Genomic DNA, 22,617 nt, shown 5'->3' with positions numbered 1-22,617 from the left:
TTCTCATCCTGTTTCTGAACATCGTGTCTTAGATCTTCCATAATTACGTCCAGGCGTGCCGGAAGCAGTTTAGGATTAGAGGGGATGGAGGGGGGGGGGGGGGGGTGTAAACATCCCAGAAGAGAAAGCTAGTTGCAACTGGTCCAGTTGATGAACCAGTTAATGCCAACTGGTAACCCTGGAAATTGAATTGGGCTAAATGATCCAGGCCAGTTAGAATTCAACTGGTCTAGCTGAGCAATTAGAACAATTTGGTAAAACTTCCAACCAGTTGAACAGCAACAACATTTCAATACTGGTACGTCTGTATTTCCAATGTAAAGGCATTGGTAATAAGTAGACTTACATAATTTAATTAATCGAAATTTTTTCATATACTTGTATTTTATTGAAATTATTTAGTTCATAGTTAATGTTTCCCTTATTCATGTTTAACTAAATATAATTTATACGAAGTAGCGAAATGTCCTAATAACTGGTAATTTATATTTGTAGTATTTTCGAAATGAATTGCATATAACTAAATCATCAGTAATTAAGAAATATGCTGTAAATTCAGATAATTGTTTAAAAAACATAGATCTGCACGCACCCCATATTCAATATGCAAATTAATTGGTGTCAGCTGGTTCAACTGGAAATATGCCAAAAGTCAGTCATCAATTGGTGCAACTGGAAATATGCACACTCCAGTTATCAACTGGTGCAATGAAAATATGCCAACAGTCATTTATCAACTGGTGAACATAGAAATATGCCAACAGTCACGGGATTATCACCACGGAACTTAAATGGTAACTGTGAAACCACCAAGACACCCAATAATAACTCATTTTCACACCTGGAAAACACGGAATACCCAGCTTATATTAATAATCCGTTTGAGTCACGAGATCATCACCGCGGAACTGCTGGCAACTTTGACTACCATTTAAATAGGTGTTTTTAAGACACTTAATAATGACTAATTTTTCACACCTAAAAGTCACGTATGCCCAGCTTAGATTAATTATCCGTTTGAGTCACGAGATCATCACCGCGGAACTGCTGGCAACTTTGACTACCATTTAAATAGGTGTTTTAAGACACCTAATAATTACTAATTTTTCACACCTAAATATCACGGATTCACAGCTTAGATTAGTTATCAGTTTCAACTACGTGATCATCACCAAGAAAGTTATGGTAACTTTGAAACCATTTAAATAGGTGTTTTAAGACACCTAATAATTACTAATTTTTCACACCTAAAAGTCACGTATGCCCAGCTTAGATTAATAATCCGTTTGAGTCACGAGATCATCACCGCGGAACTGCTGGCAACTTTGACTACCATTTAAAAAGGTGTTTTAAGACACCTAATAATTACTTATTGTCACACCTAAATACCACGTATTCACAGCTTAGATTAGTAATCAGCGTGAGCCACGTGATCATAACCAAGAAATTTATGGTAACTTTGAAACCATTTAAAGAGGTGTGTAAGACACCTCAGAATTACTAATTTAATATAAACAGAGATTCACGGACAGAACAATAAGACGATTAGCCGGTGTAAGTAACGTGATTATTACCATCGACCTTGGATAACCTGTGAAACCAATCGATAAAGGTGCTTACAAGACCAAATAATTACGTATTTATCACCACCATCGGTTAACGGACAAAAAACTCGTTGCTTGGTCCAGTTGTTATTTGGTCATAAACACTTGATTTACAGAGGTAAGGGAATCACGTAATTACTGCAGTCGCGTGATAAATTGGTGGTTTTTAGGTTAGATGAAAACGTGAACAGGAGTACCTTTTTTGTTTAAATGAAGGCACGTGTCGATAACGTTTAAATCTAGTTCAAAAGGCACCATACTTTAAAATCACTTAAAATACACTCCCAAAAGAGGTTACTTTTTAGTGTTTTGTTTATTGGGCAACTATACCATTTTTTTCCGCCGACTATGACTACCGTCCTTCAACATTCTATTCTAAAAACTTTATTTTCTCTCTCCTCCATCTTCTTCTGACCTCCTTTCTTTACCTTCTCTTCCTATTTGTCTTCTTTCGTACATCCATCATCCATATCATTTCATTGTTTTTCTGTCGGTATAATTTGCTTTTCAATTGTTATACTTCTACCTTATTATGAATGACACTCTGTCAAAATTATTTGAGGAACTTAAGTTCTACAAGCTATATGCTTTTTATTAAGTTCCCTTTTTCACATGTAATTTCGAAATAATTTAGTGTAAATGCCATACAAACTTATGCTATGTAGATGACTTTATTGTTCACGAATATCAATTTTGTAAATATGCTATGTTTTGTTAATGTATTGCATTTTGTTCATGTGAAATAAAATAAAGACTAAACTGAACTGAACTGTGTACGTTTCAATTGGTTTGAGAGACGAATGCACTTACAAACAAGCTATACTGATAACAGTTTTTGTTTCATGGATATGTAGCTGAAATCAACACTATAGGAGTAAATGAGGGTGTTAATAGTCCTGCAGGTAAATTTACTATCCAATGTAAAAGAGTCGAAATCTGCTCTTCTGGTACATTTTTAGTTATATTGGGATAGGGCCTCCAATATTTGCTCTGATAATCTGCTCATTAAACAACATACAAAATATAAATCCTTTAAATGGGGAAATATCATTTTTGTAAAAACATGTATATTTACAATGTCAATTTACCGGTAGCCATGGACAAATAATAGTGATTAACTTTTGTGCATCTTCACCGGACATACTGTGACTAATCTTGCGAGCCCCTCTCAAATCTGCTCTCTAAGACATTTTCATATTAAAACTGTTGTTTTGCTAGTTATTGATGACGGAAGAAATTTCTTTCATAAAGGGGTTTTATAAAAACGTACTTGCAACAATCAAATTTAGGGAGCATTTATGACATTTTAGTACAGAGCAAATGGGAGGGAGCTTACAAGATACGTCACAGAGTTGCCAATTTGTGTTCGATTGATTGCAACTTAAAAAGTTCATAACTTTCATATTTCTAATCGGATTTTGCTCAGACTTCCACTGGCCAGTTCCTCTTATTTATTGCTTCCATAAGAAAAAAAAGAATCAAGAAGGGAGAGAGAGAAGAAAAGGTGATGGTGGGGGTCAAAGAAAAGGTGGAGATATAAAAAGGAAGAAGGAAAGAGGAAGATAGAGAAAGAAGGAGGGAGTTTGAGAAAGAGAGCGTGGAGAGAGAGAGAGAGATAGAGAGAGAGAAAGGAAGATACAAAAAAAGAGAGACAGAGAGAAAGGGAGGGGAGAAAGAGACATGATAAAATAGGAGTAACAGAAGAATATCTCAAGCAGCGATACTGATAGCAAGATTACAAGAGAGAGGTTGAACATAAGGGAAAATGGAAAGAAAGAAAAGGAAAAACAGAGGAAGAACTAGTGTTGGAAGAGAAGATACCGTTAAAGCAAAAGTAAGAATCAGGAGTAACAAAAACCGGAGATAAGGCTTTATAAAGGTAAGTGTTTTTGAATGCTTCATCGTCAGATGAGAGAGCAGAACCAGGTACAACGTTTACATATTGATATGGGAATATTGTAAAATCAATCAATACTATCAATCATTCAAAAGGTTATATGAATAAATAAAACTTAGTAAAATTAGATGAATTATACACTTTAGAGATTCCACCAATAACTAAAAATAGGATATTATTTTCATATAAAATGTATTATGTAGAATGTTGGAAACGAGGAAGTAGGCAATAAAAAAGGCATAGGCAGATGTATACATAATAATGTGTTGATGAAGTGGGAGAGCGAGAAAGAGGGAGAGAAGAAAAGATAGAAAAAGCATTATGTGACAGAAGGAATATTAGAAGGATGGAATGAGTAATATAGTAAACGAGAGAAAATGGAAGAGGGTAAAAGAGAAAGTCCAAATTCATCAATATCCACATGTACTGATGAACCTTGTTGTATTGGTATATTTTAAATGACTCATAGTGACTCTTGATTTAAGGGAGTGTATCATGGGAAATACTTAAACGCCATCTACGTTTTCTTTTGGACAACTACACGTAAACGAATGGACTGGGTCAGTGCGCGCTAAACTGGATCAGCGCGCGCTAGCGTTCGCAAACAGACCGAAGTTCTCCTCACGCTTCGGTTTCGCGAAGTATACCCGATTGGTCCCGAGTAGGGCCACGGGAAAGACACATAGTCTCGTCATGATACACTCCCTTTAAGTGTATACTATTGTGTTTGCTACATTGATGACCTGTTCATTTTGCTACTAAGTTCACTTTCCCACGGCTTAGTGTCTAGAGCCTTAACCCCCATTAATCCATGTGTACATAAACACCAGCTACTTCCAGCTGTGTCTATACCACCAGTGCCACCCTGTATATTATGATGTTATGTAACCAAGATTGAGATGCTGTATATCATGAGGAGTACAGTCGAGAATAAAGCACTCTTGCACCCAGACACCAAGCAATCGAGTCATGCCTGATTTTGTAGTCAAGTTGTTATAGCACAGAATAGAAGAACACAAAATTGGCGACGAGGATGTCTACCTACGGCCTATCCCAACCTGCACCTTTCGATGCCAGTTCTGCCAGAGCCTCAAACGCTTGGCAGACATGGAAAACGGCATTTGAATATTATCTACTGGCTTCGCAAGTTTCGGACGATAAAGTAAAAAGGGCTATACTCCTTCACTGTGTAGGCCCTAGTGTGCAGCAACTCTTTGCAACGCTTGATGGGACTGGATCTACTTATGCATCAACGCTACAGGCCTTAACTAAGTATTTTGAGCCCCAGAGAAATGTCGTTTTTGAGAGACATTTGTTTCGACAGTGCTCCCAGCACAGCGTGAGTCCACTGATGATTACTATTTCCGTCTTAGAACTTTGGTTGCTTCATGTGAATACGGCAATCAGACGGACGATCACATCCGTGATCAATTTCTCGATCAGTGCTCTTCCAAATCACTTCGACGTCGTCTGCTGCGAGAACAGAACCTAAAACTTTCAGATCTCCTCTTAATTGCCCGAGCCACAGAAGCAGCAGACAATCAGGCCTCTTCCATGGAGATGTCTAACTCTCCCTCGTTCTCCGTCAACGATGTTCGAGCACGGCAACATCCACACCCACCACCAGCTGGAGAAAGTCAGCATTTCGATTCTCAGCGCAGCTTCCCACCTCCACGACGAGGAAATCCACGAGAGGAAGGAGGTAACCATGGTTACGACAACCAGAACCCTTCTCAGCTAGCTCTACGCTGCACGAACTGAGGGCTCAACGGACATCGTGCCCGCGATCCTAGCTGCCCTGCACAAGGACAACAATGCAGGCAATGTCAGATGATAGGACATTTCTCTCGAGTTTGTCGCAGCTCTGCTCTACACACCGTTGCAGTAGATCAAACATTTCACTCGGAAATTCCAGATGACAGATCCATGAATGTTCCGCGAGATGATGATGAAACTGTGTTCACAGTTGGCGGTTCTGAGACACCCACACGGGTCGACATCGTCGATATCGGCGTAGACATGCTCATCGATACAGGATCGTCGGTGAACATCATTGATTCTTCGACATATGTCTTTGGGCATGATGGTAACCCTCTTGGCGTGGATGGCACACAGGTTGGTGTCCTCAAAGAGGCCAACTAGGATGAGAGGCCGGACGTATAACTGGATGAGAGGCCGGACATATAACTGGATGAGAGGCCGGACATCTTCGAATGACATCCGGTTGGCCCCCAGTTATGCTAGACTCTTCCCATACGGTGTCAAGACTCCACTGCCCGTGATGGGAGAATTCCATGCTCCGATTTCCTGCTCGACAGGGGCTTCGACGACCGCTCGATTTATCGTTGTCAAAGGGAACAGCGGAAGTATTCTAGGCAAGACAACAGCGATAGTACTCCGGCTAGTGAAACTAGAGGATACTCGTGTTGCTCACATGGACACTCAGCCCCCTGCTGATCGGGAGAATGATGTCAGATCCGCCACCACGCCCAGCAAAGCTCATCAAGAAGCGAGTCGCAACGACAGAGTATACTACAAGACAATGCAAGTGTATCGTTATGGAAAGAAACGAAGGCAACGAAGGCAGTCGCGAGACATTAGCTGCGGCGATCATGTCATAGTTCAGAGAAAGTCGGATAAGTTTGCCCCTCACTTTGACCCAAGTCCGTGGGTCGTAATCGGAAAGAAGGGGGGAAGTGTGAAGATCAAAAGAGGAAATCAAACAACAATGCGATATATGTCACAAGTAAGGACAATTCCGATCGCATGAACATTAGAACAGAGGACTCAAACAATAATGAACTTATAGTGAACTCTATTATGCATATAACTTGTAATGAACATATAAATGCAGTCTTTAGTTTAGAGAGATGTATTCTCGTATCGTGATGACCGACCACTACTGTAATGTGCTGTCTTAAATCCGAAGACTAATTCAAAGATAGAGTTTTTGTTCAGCTCTACGTTTATTGCCTATTCATTATGTATTCCTATCTCTCTAAACTCTGATGTTCTTTTTCTGTGCTATCCACTTCTTTCACACATGTAATAACCATATATTATGCTCAAATGTTACCAAACTGATTTTGTTACCTTGTATCATAAGTTTTCTTTTTGCTATCATACTAGGTTTTATTACCTTGCGTTATAAGTTTCGTTTTTACTTTATAAGATGTCGTTTTGCAAAAAGAAATAATTTTGTCAACATTGTCAACATTGTTTCGCAACCTAAATATAATGTATTTTGATGTATACTTTTAAATCTGAGAAAAAGAGGGATATTGTGTTTGCTACATTGATGACCTGTTCATTTTGCTACTAAGTTCACTTTCCCACGGCTTAGTATCTAGAGCCTTAACCCCCATTAATCCATGTGTACATAAACACCAGCTACTTCCAGCTGTGTCTATACCACCAGTGCCACCTTGTATATTATGATGTTATGTAACCAAGATTGAGATGCTGTATATCATGAGGAGTACAGTCGAGAATAAAGGGCTTTCATCGAAAGGGTGCGGTGCGGTGCGGCGCGGTGTGGTGTGCTCAACGCACCCATTCGATAAAAGAGGGGGGCCTTTTCTCAAAAGGGTGCGTTGAGAGCGGAGTACCGTTTTAACACACCCTTTCGATGAAAGCGGGGGGGGGGGGGGCTTTTCTCGAAAGGGTGCGTCGACTAGTCTTTCGCATCAGTCGTTTAAAATGAGGATCTCGGACAGAAGGTAATAGTTGCCAATTTAACTATATCGAAAATGTATTAAATACAATGGAATGGTCTTGATTACAGAGTGGTCTTTTTCGTTATTACTATGTTGATGGGGGAGACAGAGAGAAGGAAAAAAGGGAAAGGGAAAGGGAAGATAAAAGGAAAGAAAGAAGAATAAGAAGAGAAGAGGGAAAGGTGGGGGGGGGGGGCGAAGGACTCTTGCCCCCCCCCCCCCCCGCCAAAAAATAAATCAGAGAGAGAGAGAAGGGAAAGGGAAAGAGAAGATAAAAGGAAAGAAAGAAGAGGAAAAAGAAAAAAAGAGGGACACGGGGGCGAAGGGCTCTTGCCCTCCCCCGGCCACCCCCCCCCCCCCCCACCAAAAAAATAAATAAGAGAGAGAGAGAGAGAGAGAGAGAGAAGGGAAAGGGAAAGGGAAAGAATATAAAAGGAAAGAAAGAAGAATAAGAAGGAAAGATGGATACGGGGGAAGGGCGAAAGGTTCTTACCCCCCCCCCCCCTTCCCGCCAAAAAAAATTAATAAGAGAGAGAGAAGGGAGAGGGAAAGAAAATCTAAAAGGAAAGAAAGAAGAGGAAAAAGAATAAGAAAATAGGGAAGGGGGCGAAGGGCTCTTGCCAACAAAATAAATAAGAGAGAGAGAGAAGGGAAAGGGAAAGAGAAGATAAAAGGAAAGAAAGAAGAGGAAAAAGAAAAAAAGAGGGAAACGGGGGCGAAGGGCTCTTGCCAACAAAATAAATAAGAGAGAGAGAGAAGGGAAAGGGAAAGAGAAGATAAAAGGAAAGAAAGAAGAGGAAAAAGAAAAAAAGAGGGAAACGGGGGCGAAGGGCTCTTGCCTCCTCCCCCCCCCCCGCCAACAAATAACTAGGAGAGAGAGAGAGAGAGAGAGAAGGGAAAGGAAAAGAAAATATAAAAGGAAAGAAAGAAGAAGAAGAAGGAAAGATGGATACGGGGGAAGGGCGAAAGGTTCTTACCTCCCCCCCCCCCCTTCCCGCCAAAAAAATTAATAAGAGAGAGAGAGATAGAGAGAAGGGAGAGGGAAAGAAAATTTAAAAGGAAAGAAAGAAGAGGAAAAAGAATAAGAAAAGAGGGAAACAGGGGCGAAGTGCTCTTGCCTCCTCCCTCCCCCCCCCCCCCCGCCAAAAAATAAATAAGAGAGAGAGAGAGAGAGAGAGAATCTGTTCTGATCCTGGTCCTGATCCTCAAGAGGGATATAAAGATGACCATTAAGAACGTTATCGTTCGAGAGAGAGTGTTTGTTGCTTCTAGAACATTTTAGAATTAAGTCCCATCACATTGCAGTTGTGGGGAGGGACTATGATTATATTACCCCCTTGGATGGCTTCCCATAAGAGTCCGGCTTTGAAGGTTTCGACTGCGTCGCAGGCAAAGATGCTGGGGGGGGGGGAAGTAAATTCCAGGCCCGTATGGTTCTTGGAAAGAAGGTGAGTCGATATATATCCGTCTTGCATCTTATGTTGGAGAAGGAGAGGGAAAGAGAAGATAAAAGGAAAGAAAGAAGAGGAAAAGGAAGAAGAATTTGTGTTCTGCCAGTGTCACAAATAGATATATAAATATGCTCATCTGACGATAATTTGATGTATAAAAACCCTCACCTTCTTGGGGCTCCGCCCGTTGGATCCAACACCAATTTGTGTCCTTCCAGTGTCACAAATAGATATAAAAATATGCATCTGACCGTTATTTATTGCCCAAAACCCCTGAGCTTCCGGGTGCTCCACCCCCTGGACCCCACGCCAATTCGTGACCCCTGTGTCACAAATAAGGTATAAAATAATAATTATTTCATGGACAAAACTCCTGAGCTTCTGGGGGCTCCGCCCCCTGGACCCAGCACCAAATTGTGTCCTGCCACTGTCACAAATAAGGTATAAAATTATGCTCATCCGACGTTAATTTTGATGTTTAATACCCCTGAGCTTCTGAGGGCTCCGCCCTGTGAAAAAAACGTGTAAAAAAAAAAAAACACGTTAATTTTTACCGTTTTTGGGAGATACCCCCACCCCTGGCGTTCAAGGGGGGGGGGGGGGTACGATTTTTCAAATTTTTGAGGGCCCCAAAAAAGATTAGTGCTCTCTAGTAATTTCGCGAATACTCCGGAACCGCGGCAGATATAAAGTTTTTCTTTCATTACTTTTTTTTCTTTCGAGTCTTACGCATCTTTTGAAACATTTTTTTGTTGAAAATCGGACGTATAATTGCGGAGTCACGTGACCTTTTGTTTTTGCATGTCAGCCCTAAAATAGCTCATTTTTGTGATTTATGTACCAAACATATGGAAATACCATTTATTCTTTTAAAAAAAAAAAAGAAAACATTGGTTATTTGGTCTTGTTTCAAGTAAATGTGTTTGATTTTGGGTAAAAATAGTTGAATTGTGGTTAGAAATGAAATGAAATAACAAAATAATATAATACATAAATACAAATTATCAAAACAAGAGATAACAAAGGGATAAACTGGCTCTTCCAACTTTGTTGTCGTATTATTATTCTAACGAATATATGAAGTTAAAAAGAACCCTCGAATATGAATTATATATGATTTATGGGTAAAAATGTGAATTCTCTGACCTTGTTTGCATAAATTACCATAAATATGCATTTTCGCGGCGATCGGCTGTGAAACGGCCGAGATCTTAGGGGGACCCACCCTCAAGTCCACTCCAATCACATTGAAAAAAAGTATGACTTAAATCATCTCTCTCATCATTATACCGCTATAGTATTCATGTTTTTAATATTATTTATTGTCCATTAAACAAGTTCATAGAGAAAATACTTATCTCTCTGCAACATTAAAAAAGAATCTTCATTAATATGTCTTAATTTGTATTGATAGCCTTGTGGTAGCCAACAGTGGCGAAGGCAGGGGCGTCTCCAAAGGGGGTGTGGGGGTGCGACACCCCCCCCCCCACCTGTCAGGATATTGTCGGTAAAATTGCGCTGCCGTCGGGGAAAAAGAGAAAAGGGGGAGGGGAAAAAGAGAGTAAAAGGGAAAGAAAAGAAAAAAAGATAAAGAAAAGAAAAAAAGAAAAGAAAGGAAAGAAAAGAAAAGAAAGAAAAGAAAGAAAGAGAAAAACGAAAAAGAGGGAGAATAGGAAAGAAAGGAGGCAAGAGCCCTTTGCCCCCGTTACCCTCTTTTCTTCTTCTTCCTCTTCTTTCTTTCCTTTTATCTTCTCATTCCCTTTCCTTCTCTCTCTCTCTCTCTCTTATTTATTTTTTGGCGGGGGGGGGGGGGAGGGAGGAGGCAAGAGCCCTTCGCCCCCGTTTCCCACTTTTCTTATTCTTTTTCCTCTTCTTTCTTTCCTTTTATATTTTCTTTCCCTCTCCCTTCTCTCTCCCTCTCTTATTTTTTTTTTGTTTGGCGGGAGGGGGGGGGGGGGTAAGAGCCTTTCGCCCTTCCCCCGTTTCCCTCTTTCCTTCTTCTTCTTTTTTTCCTTTCATATTCCTTTCCTCTTTCCCTTTCCCTTTCCCTTCTCTCTCTCTCTCTCTCTCTTTTTTAAATTTTTTGGCGGGGGGGGGGGGCAAGAGCCCTTCGCCCCCGTTTCCCTCTTTTTTCTTTCCTTTTATCTTCTCTTTCCCTTTCCCTTTCCCTTCTCTCTCTCTCTCTCTCTCTCTCTTATTTATTTTTTGCCGGGGGAGGAGGCAACAGCCCTTCGCCCCCGTTTCCCTCTTTTCTTCTTATTCTTTTCTTTCTTTCCTTTTATCTTCTCTTTCCCTTTCCCTTCTCTCTCTCTCTCTCTTATTTATTTTTTTGGCGGGAGGGGGGAGGGGAAGGAGGGCTAGGAGGCAAGAGCCCTTCGCCCCCGTTTCCTTCTTTTTCCTCTTCTTTCTTTCCTTTTATCTTCTCTTTCCCTTTACCTTTCCTTCTCTCTCTTACTTATCTTTTGGCGGGGGGGGGGGGAGGAGGAGGAGGCAAGAGCCCCTCTTTTCTTCTTATTCTTCTTCTTTTCCTTTTTTATTCTCTTTCCCTTTCCCTTTCCCTTCTCTCTTTCTCTCTTATTTATTTGTTGGCGGGGGGAGGGAGGCAAGAGCCTTTCGCCCCCGTTTCCCTCTTTTATTCTTCTTCTTCCTCTTCTTTCTTTCCTTTTATCTTTTCTTTCCCTTTCCCTTCTCTCTCTCTCTCTTATTTATTTTGTTGGCAAGAGCCCTTCGCCCCCTTTCCCTCTTTTCTTATTCTTTTTCCTCTTCTTTCTTTCCTTTTAGATTTTCTTTCCCTCTCCCTTCTCTCTCTCTCTCTCTCTCTCTCTCTCTTATTTGGCGGGAGGGGGGGGGGGGTGGGGAGGTAAGAATCTTTCACCCTTCTCCCTATCCATCTTTCCTTCTTCTTCTTCTTTCTTTCCTTTTATATTTTCTTTCCCTTTCCCTTCTCTCTCTCTCTTATTTATTTGTTGGCAGGGGGGAGGCAAGAGCCCTTCGCCCCCTTTCCCTCTTTTCTTATTCTTTTCCCTCTTCTTTCTTTCCTTTTAGATTTTCTTTCCCTCTCCCTTCTCTCTCTCTCTCTGTTATTTATTTTTTTGGCCGGGAGGGGGTGGGGGGGAGGTAAGAACCTTTCGCCCTTCCTCCGTATCCATCTTTCCTTCTTCTTCTTCTTTCTTTCCTTTTATATTTTCTTTCCTTTTCCCTTCTCTCTCTCTCTCTCTCTCTCTCTCTCTCCTAGTTATTTGTTGGCGGGGGGGGGGAGGAGGCAAGAGCCCTTCGCCCCCGTTTCCCTCTTTTCTATTTATTCTTCTTCCTCTTCTTTCTTTCCTTTTATATTCTCTTTCCATTTTCCTTTCCCTTCTCTCTCTCTCTCTCTCTCCCTTTCGCCCTTCCCCCGTTTCCCTCTTTCCTTCTTCTTCTTCTTTCTTTCCTTTTATATTTTCTTTCCCTTTCCCTTTCCCTTCTCTCTATCTCTCTCTCTCTCTCTCTACTATTCATTTGTTGGCGGCGGAGGGGGGGGGGGGAGGAGGCAAAAGCCCTTTGCCCCCGTTTCCCTCTTTTCTTCTTCTTCCTCTTCTTTCTTTCCTTTTATCTTCTCTTTCCCTTTCCCTTTCCCTTCTCTCTCTCTCTCTCTCTGATTTATTTTTTGGCGGGGGGGGGGCAAGAGTCCTTCGCCCCCCCCCCCGTTTCCCTCTTCTCTTCTTATTCTTCTTTCTTTCCTTTTATCTTCCCTTTCCCTTTCCCTTTTTCCTTCTCTCTGTCTCCCCCATCAACATAGTAATAACGAAAAAGACCACTCTGTAATCAAGACCATTCCATTTTATTTAATACATTTTCGATATACTTAAATTGGCAACTATTACCTTCTGTCCGAGATCCTCATTTTAAACGACTGATGCGAAAGACTAGTCGACGTACCCTTTCGAGAAAAGCCCCCCCGTTTCATCGAAAGGGTGTGTTAAAACGGTACTCCGCTCTCAACGCACCCTTTCGAGAAAAGGCCCCCCCTCTTTTATCGAATGGGTGCGTTGAGCACACCACACCGCGCCGCACCGCACCGCACCCTTTCGATGAAAGCCAGAATAAAGCACTCTTGCACCCAGACACCAAGCAATCGAGTCATGCCTGATTTTGTAGTCAAGTTGTTATAGCACAGAATAGAAGAACACAAAATATACCTAGCCTAGCTCTTGCCTTTCGTGTTTATTACCACCTGTCTTTCTTTGGCTATATTTTATTACTTATTTAAATTAGTATCATATTCTATGTTTCCAGTATTTCACATTATCATTCTTAAATATTATACGATTTACATTCAGTGTTATTGTTTCCTAAAAATAATTTTCATTTACTAGATATGATATGTGCATTTCAAATGCATTTTTACCAGTGTGTGATATATCTTGACGTTGGTGGAGCCCTATGGAAATCAGCTCTAGCTCCCGCAGATTTCAAGACTTTTTCAGACTTGTTTTTTATTTCAAAATCGAGCACGCGATCTTTATGTACTGGGTGCAATAAAGCAGAAAATTCTTTACCAAAAATATAAAAAAATAGCGGTAGGAAAATGAGAAGAATATACGAGAGAAAGATATTCTAGTGCAACTTAGAATTAAAGGGGCATGTTCCCGCCAGATATCGGAACATGCCATCTGCGTAAGAGCCGTATTCTGTTGGTGGCAATAGGCAGCTATAGCACCGTCCGCCAGCGCGTACGTATTTTGAACGCCCTCTGGGATACGGGGAACATGCCCCTTTAAGAGAGGGTAGAGATGACAAGGGGGAAGTGCATGTGAGAGAAGGAACATGGAAATTGAGACGGAGAAGTTATCTCTTTTGATAAGTTGCACTGTCAAGAAATAGATTAAAGGGAATCGTCCTCTTGAATGAGCTAAATTTTAATATTAGGGACTTTTAGATTTGCGTGGACTGATAAGTGTGACGTCCATTCAAGGTAGTGCATTAAAAGGAGGTCGATCGTAGCAATCCCCATTGTCTTCGTGCGAATCTAAACGTCCCTATTACTAGAGCATACTTACTCGTTTGAATGGTTATTTGTGTAGGCCTACTAAAACTGATTACTACTAGACCACTATTACAATGGATAGTTTCAACATCTGTTAGTCGTTTTGCTGAATTCAATCGTACAAAGGAATTACTATCTAGCTGTTTGAAACGCCCAGTGTGATATTTAACGCCTTCTCGATACTGCATTATAGCAGGCGATAATTGAGGCACGGTTGCGAGATTGTTCCCATTGTCTTTAGCCTCTGTAATGTTGGCGTCCTGTGTATTGCACATAGGCGTAGTATATTGAGTACAAACTGGCATATTAAGCAGAAAAGTAATATACGATCGGGCAATTGGTTCATAATCTTTGAAAAAAGGTGCGCCTGTGTGAATGTTCTACGTTGAATATAGATTCATTCAATGTCGAAGCTATTCTCCATACAATTGAAATCGAAATGCGTTGGATTTTATTTTGTATTAAATATGCGTACTGCATGGATTCAGTTAAACGTCTGTGTATAGGGTATCATCTCTAAGTGTAATAGCTTGAGAGTCCTATAAAGACTTGTATCGTGTACATAATCTGTACTGACTGCAACATATGTTGGCACTGGAATTACCGATAAAGGATAATCATAGATTTTGTGGAGAAATTAAGTGCTTTGGAACAATAGGACTGGGGTTCATTTCAAACAGTCTCGATCAAAGCGTTTTAACCATGGCATTGTTGAATCGTTCCACCCGGAAGAAAATAGTCAAACTGATTGGGGTAGGAATAGTTGTCATCTTTCTCATCATACTAATCGAAACATTCGAAAGAGACCACAAGACTGTTGCGAATTTTCAAGGTTCTGGAGGAGTGGTTGGATTCTTGCACAAGATGACATGGATAACGCCTCCGAATAAAGAACGAGTTGATAAGGCAAATGCTTTGAGCTATAAGGGCAGACACAGGAAGTATTTTTCCGAAGCACTTGTAGATCTGTTTGGGTTTTCTAGTGAATGCCATCTACGTGACGCTGATGGTACTAAAAAGGGTCTGCGTTCAACAAGCGTTATTATTCGTCTGCATTCTTCCCCATCGAGAGTGGCACTCCGGGATAAAATACGAGAGACATGGGCTAGCCCTAAGGAATGTCGGAAACATGGTGTTCTTGTAAGGTTTGTAATGGGTGGCCCAGCCAGTCAGAACGAGGTAGAACTGATTAAGGAAGAGTCAGCTAAACACGGCGATGTTTTAGTCGGGAATTTCACTGATACCGTCCGAGCAACCACCATGAAATCTCTACTTGGGCTTCGATGGACTCTCGCATTTTGTTCTCGAATAGATTACGTGATCGAGGCAAGCGACAACACATTCATGTAGTTGGACAAACTGCTGAAGCTACTACGGACCTTTAAAAAGGAAGAGAACTCAAAGTTCATTCTTGGGGCCCGATCCAACTCTTCTAGAGTTGTTCATGACGCCTCGAGCGAGTTCTACGTCGGGAATGCCGTATTGAATCGTGAATTTTACCCAGTTTACTGCTCCCTGCAAGCAGGTATTATCATGCCTTTTGCCCTGGCGGTGAAACACTACAAACACACTTGGTCAACACCAACATTGGTGCCTTTTGCTGATGCCCTGATTGGACTTAGTGCTGAGGCGTATGGCTGGAAGGTAAAACATAGCCACGCTTTCTCTCTGGAACATATAGGACCGGATGATGCTTGTCCCTTGAGTTCGCGGTTCACAGCAATATCTCCTATCTTTTATAACATCCCTACAATCTGGGAACAGCTACATGATAGGATGTACATGAAGGAGTGTGATAACCCAGATCTGGATGTAATCTACGCGGGAAAAGTTGCAGATAATGCCAGGTATTTTAAAACGGTCTTGAAAACTGTTAAAGAAAGTTCTGAGGTCAGCTGTGTGGAGCAGGATTTGTTCATGATAGTGCTTATCTCATCCCATCCAGCACGCAAACATTCCCGGGACACTGTACGTGGAACCTGGGCCAACAAGGACTTCTTGGGTTCTCTCTCAAAGAAGGTCAAGGTGTTCTTTCTCATCGGACAACCCGATCCTTTAAATCCTGCGCTAAGATTAACCTTGGACGAAGAGCACGATCAGAACCGTGATCTCCTAGAAGGGAATTTCCTCGACACGTTCAAGAACCTCACCTTGAAACACATGTTCGGTTTGACCTGGACGGCAGATCACTGCAGCAATGCACAGTATTTCTTGAAGGGTGATGACGATGTCTTTGCAAATCTGGAAAACATCATCAACCTCCTGCAGGAGATGAACAGCCATGGCAGGGGTCTTCGTGAACTGTACCTAGGAGATGGAGGAAGAGAATACCGCAACAGGGATCAGAATAGCAAACACCATGTGTCGTCTAAAGAATACAGCGGCAGGGTCTTCCCGCAATACTGCGTGGGAGGAGGCTACGTGCTTTCCATGGACCTGGTATTCCGCGTTCTTCAGGAAGCACTGCGGACACCAATGCTGTCTTCAAGGGATGATGTCTTCGTTGGTATCCTCATGAAGAAGATACAGGTGCCTCTGGTCTACAATGAAGGTTTTCTCTACACCATGGGACCTACTGATACCTGTTCCCTGAGGGACAAGAATTTCATGGTGATGCATGTTCATGATAATGTCGAGGCACTTTTAAAGATTTGGAGGAATTTCGTGAAAACCGATGTGCAGTGTTAGTCTATTTGGGGAGCCAGAAGTGCGTTGACAAGTTTAATGTAGACGTGTTGGGGCATATAGTTGATACAACAGCGGACTGCGGATCAAATGGTTCATGGTTCGAGTCCCACTGTGGCACTGTCATCCAACTGGAAAGTCATTAAAGCTACATTTGCCACTCTCCATCCAGGGTACACATAAGGAAAAAATTATGGAACACTTTGTCACCTTATCATGGCAGGCACAGTTACAGCCGGGGTAATAATTACTTTGTATTAAGTGCAGGAGAGTACCGGTATATTTGTAAATGACTAAATTGACATAATCATTGATATCATTTGTGTTCGACTTATTCACACGCATAACGTACATGTATATGTAAATGCACTTAAAGTAGTTCGAGGTATCAGGGGGGCAATTCAAAAAGCCCTTTAGTGACAAATAACAAAATCAGTGACATATGTGCTGATTTAGGAATAACAGTTGTTTTACAGCGATGTTTGGTTATTTCGATTTCAGACATAATGTAGTACTGTAATTGGTGACATACTGTAATATGCCGCTTTTATAATCCAAGCTCTCTTATCACGTTGCCTACAGGAGCATTTAAAGTGGCCTCTACAATAAAACTTATGGGAATGGGAGCATACAGTAGTCATGGGGTTGACATCGAAAAACAGGAATAAGTGAACCCAGTTAGTGAACAGTACAACTCTCAACCCCAATTTATGGAATTATTTTAAAAAATAATTTAAAAGTAATAGATCTAGATAAAAGTATAGATTCTCAGATTTTATTGAATAATAATTGGGCAATGTGTGTTTTGCGTGACTGCTAAATTATGTGTATGCTACTATGCTTATCAACTAGGGGACCTACGCCCTCAAGTCATAAATGACAGTAATGAGGATTAATGCCCCACAAAAGGGCACTAATATAGCACATCGACACGGTTTTGATCCTGGGGCCTCACAGTTACGAGGCCATTGCTTTGTCACTAAACCATGACTGTACGCAGCGGGGGATAGGGTAGGGGGCAGATTCCATAAATAAAAAAAATAACAAAATGCAATACATTTTCAAAAATTTATTGCGCTTTACCCCGGTTCCCAACATAAAAAAAATCCTCTGTGTGCCCATGCCTTGAGCCATAATGCATGGCCGTCCCGGGGATTCCTCCAACCACAATATCAATAAAAAAAACACGAAAAACAAGTACCTTGATTGAAATGATAACATATTTTCATTTCATTTATTTAACTCAAAACATCCTGAAGCTTTCTGCATACCATGTTTTCTAACTTGTTGCACTGATATCTTAAATGGCTATCTCCATTAAGAGAAGAATAATATATATTAAAGAAGCATTCCTAGAACATTTGTTTTGAACTTTACTCAAACATTACATTACAAAAATGGCAAATATACATAGTAAGAGAGAAAATTGAAACTACAAAAAAGTTTACAAAAACTTGTATGGAGTAGTTCCCAGTAAAGGGAAAACTACATGGTATAAACTATTGCAATAACAAAATACATAATTATGTAGATTAATCAGTAACACACTACACCATCAAACACCAGCAATCATACATGGAGGGTGGGGGGGGGGGGGTTATGGTAATTGTAAAGTTAATGAAGAAAACAATTAATTTGAATAATCATCAATATACACCCTTTTCTACTTTGCTTTAAACAAAGTTATATTTGTTGAACTCTTTATTTCCTCTGAGAGATTATTCCACAAGCGTGGACCCATGTGTCTAAATTGAATAGAATAATGCACTTTATATCGTGATAGTAAACTTTCAGCTCTTGCTTCATAATAGTCGGTATATGGATTCAACGTGTAATACAAATGTAAAATACGGACTATTCGATTTGTTACACCTTTTTGGTATTTTGTTTAATTATTTGGAAACATGGTAATGATATGATTTCTGCTTTTGTGCTATAAGAATGTCTTGTTAAAAGGACGATATCATCATCATCACCATTATCCCCAACATCATTACCATCATCATCATCATTGACATAATAATGCGCTATATGTATTCCAGACACATCAAAGTCATCTTCAAACCATCATTGTCCCATCGCTTCAGTTGAATACAAACAAACACACAAAACAAACACAAATCAAATTTCCATTACTTATGCCTGGATTACATTTGTCCCGGGCGCCGTACGATAAATTAGTCTACGGGCTACGATGTTTGTGTTTACATTATCTACAAGCATCGTGCCATTTATTGGATTGGCCCTCGGGGGCAGGCCGGGGCAAATCCTTACAGAGACTACTCGGAGATTGTACGGAAATCTTGCAATTTGAATGCAGTAGCCGTGCAGTCTCCGCAGCCTCTGCACGGACATCGTACGAAGCCCGTGCAGCTTTTGTGCAAAGGTTGCGCGGAGAAGGCGCGGTGACCGTAAAGCCGCCGTACCCCCATGTTCACCGAAAAATCGTACGTTTGCTGCACAATCAGTGCGAGGCCTCTGGGCAATGCCCGTGCGGGGATTGTGCAATGCCAACTACGACATGCATACGGGCTATGGGCCTATGATTTTTTCAAATTTGTTTAACTTCTCGCGAAACAAAATAGTACGAAAATCTCACGGCCGCCTTCTGCATCCACACAAAGGCCGCACGGAAAAGGGGATACGGGCAGGATACGGGCTCCGTAGACTGATCGCAGGCCAAATGTAATCCAGGCATTATTTATTTCAATTTTCAAATTTATTATCGCTGGCATACGAACTCAGGTGTGTTAACACTTTGGAGACGACGGGCTTCTACAGAAGCCGAGCGAGTTGTTAAGTCTGTGACGACGGGCTTCTACAGAAGCCGAGATGTATCTCTAATTTATTGACAAGGTTTTCCAGCTTATTATTAGATATAATGTGCTAAAGTTCTTTAAAGTATTATTTAAAAAATAAATAAAGTTACGTGGAAAAAAATCGAGAAAAAGGTGATATTATTTCAACTTTACCCTAAGTTAGTGTTCGGATCGAAATAACCGTACAGCTGGAGACGGACGCGTACGTGCGCGTCCGTTCTACATTCTTGCCTTGATTCAAGGCTTTGGATTATTGGTTTTGTTGGTGAAAATGATTACATGGTGATTTCCCATCGGTGATGGATGATTTTCGCTGGTCAATATGAGAAGGCGTTTTTTTCCCCACATTTCGATAGATGTATTGTAGATATTCATATAATAATATTATTAGGCCGTCCTATTCATAAAGACCTATTCCTTTTAAATTAAATTTGCGATTCGCCGTGTTTCACCTGGCTACAAATAACCGACCTTACTCTAAACTGTGTAAGTATAAAAGTATGCTTTGATAAAAGGATTTGGTAAATCTTCTCCCTTATGATTACCAGTGCCTTTTCATTTCAACAATTTGACCAATTTAGCGAATCATTCATGTATGGACCTCCTCTTTTAAACGCTTATCTCAGCTTATCTCAGGACCCTACCCTTATAGGAACAAACGAATGTAAAGAAGTATCTACTCTGGAAGATTACTGTTTTGAAAGAAGAGGATGTAGGATAATTGGCCGAGCTTTAGCAGAAGACAATCATTGTCATTGACAATAGGGGAATGAATGGAGGTATCGACCGATCTGCGCGTGCGGAGGTGCTTGCGCATTTTCTATTGTGAGTGTATTGAAAAGGAAAGACGTGAAGCTTCAGCAAAATAAGACGGCAATTTCCCTCAAAAATAACAGACCTTATTTTTCGTATTGAAGAACAAAACTTATATTTTTAGAAAGAAAAAAGTCTGATCCTTCATTTTTACATTTACTAAAAATCACGAAAATGACTGAATGAGGCGCAATGGAAGGCGAAAGTAGAAACCACCGCCAAATTTTCCTTTACTGGCGATGTAACCGAAATCGCTCCGTCACAGGAGAAACAATCGCTGTGCGCGGGCTCGCACTCAAAGGGTTAAACGAATATGCGTAAACAACCTTTACTGTTCAATAATCAAAATGTGATATACACAGGGAGTGTATTCGGCTTCACGCGGGATACCATCACCCCTTCCCTCTCCTTGTCTCTCTCTCTAAACAAGACGAGTACAAAGGTAGCTGCAAAGTTGGTTCGGATAAGGCGGCAAATATTCTCATTGGTTAGTTTCTTGAACTTGAGGAGTTCTAATTTGCATACAATACGTTTTAACACTTAACAGTCGGCTGTACACTATATAATTGTATCACAGGAAAACACAATAATAAAAAGTACGCACATGTCACCTATAGAAAAATTTAAATATCCTTTCATCCAATCAAATGACAACAAATCGTATGATTTCCACCCCAAAACCCATGCAAATATTATCAATTCCCTAAATGCAAGAACGTTGGCATTGTACACCTCATTGAATCCAAAGGCAAATCAAGGCCGAGGTTGGGTAATGCTCAAGTTTTAGACAGTCGATTGATACACTTCTCATCTCGCCATGTGTCGTGTGTCTGCCTTCACACAGAAGTATACTACCTTGTAGACATGCGTACTGAATTCTCCAATTATCAGATAGACTGTGCTTTTCAACCATCTCGAAAAATCTATCGAATTGCAACTGAAAAAACTTAACAACCCTTTGCTCCAAAAACGATGACCCTCAACCTCAAGTCCCGCATGTATTTCCTCGAGGGATACTAAGGAGAACCACAATATCCAAGAAACCAGATACCTAGATAGATACCAAGACAGGTTCGCATTGCTCTTCATCATCGAATAACAACCATTCAAAGGTAAGCATTTTATATTCAAAGGGAAAGTTAGAGAGAAAGAGAAAAGAAGAGAGAGAGAGAGAGAGAGAGGGGGGGGGGGAATAAATTGAAGGGGAAAGAGAAAGAGAGAGAGAGAGAGAGAGAGAGAAAATAGATAAAGAGATTATATATATATATATATATATAGAGGGAGAGAGAGATTGAGAAGGGAGGGGGGAAATGAAAATTAACTAAAGGTTAAATAAAAGTTTTGCTCTAGTGACTTATAAACAGAGGGTGTAAGAAAAATAATACTGTATACATAAATATAGAACTAATAAGGAATGAAAAAAAGGATAAATCGAAGGGAAATGTTTGCATTCATATGCTATTCAGTTTGTTATAAATGTTCTGTGGTTGATGTTTTAAAAGGATTACATTCAGATCATATCGAATTACGAATTTAATCTTATTAATCTTTCTTTAAATATTACAATCTCACTATCAAACGTTAACAACGTTACAATTAATACCATGTTATTGTAATATTAGAAAGTGCATAAAAAAATATACCCAACTTTGATAGGTTGTGCTGATAACTTCAATGCATATGAGCCTATGTGAACTTAACAGCTATGCAATGGTGTAAAGTAACTTTTATCTTTGTTTTCTAATGATACCTTAACTTTCTTTGAAGCCATTGTGCCATTGATGAGTGCATCAATGGCTAAAAGAAATATTCTTAACATTCTCCTACTTGTAACAATTTCGTGTCAGATCAGACCTGATGTATTTTGTAACTTCATAAAAATAATCTCTGCATTTGAATAGAGCAAGAGTGTTTTAATTCCAACTCAAATTACAAATTAAAGGAAATTAACATTATCATAAAGATGTATTATCAATGATGAAAATTTGATATTTTATCCCTCTCTCTGTTGACGGTAAGCCATTTCATATTAGGTCATTATGGACCAAAAAATGGTAATTTTGAAGGAAAAAAAAAGGTATTTGGATGCTGTCTTTATCATGAAAGTCTGCTAAAAAATCACCCGGATACTCCTTTATCCTTGATTTGGTCGTTGAGGTTTAATGTTTGATTCCAGGTTTTTCGGTGAAAGTTACCCCATTTTCAATCTTCTACACTCACCTTATTCCTTACTATAATATTAACTACACGGCCAACTCTAACCCCGCCCCCTCACTCAGTGTTATTTAGGGTACGCATATGCGTGTTCCCAGCACCCCCCCCCCCCTTTCAGCATTAGTCCGGTGTGTAAAGTCAATACGGGCAGATTTTTTTTTTTTTTACGAGATTTTGGGAACACGCATGCGGTCCCTCCGTTCCCGGAATGGGGGGGGGGGGGGGTGCTCGGCTCTTACCCTAATCTAACTCTCAATTTTTAACCCCTAGCATGCTATTATTTTCGACTACATGAATTCCAGAAAAAAAATAACGCCGGAGCGAAAGTCAATATATCGTTATGATTAATTTCGGAGGCTACAAGGTTAAAAATCGTACAAATGAGGAAACACATA

Source organism: Strongylocentrotus purpuratus, unplaced genomic scaffold, assembly GCF_000002235.5.
Source record: "Strongylocentrotus purpuratus isolate Spur 01 unplaced genomic scaffold, Spur_5.0 spur5_scaffold_20, whole genome shotgun sequence".
Taxonomy (NCBI): domain Eukaryota; kingdom Metazoa; phylum Echinodermata; class Echinoidea; order Camarodonta; family Strongylocentrotidae; genus Strongylocentrotus; species Strongylocentrotus purpuratus.
The sequence above is the reverse complement of the archived record's forward strand: the minus strand, read 5'-3'. Positions refer to the sequence as shown.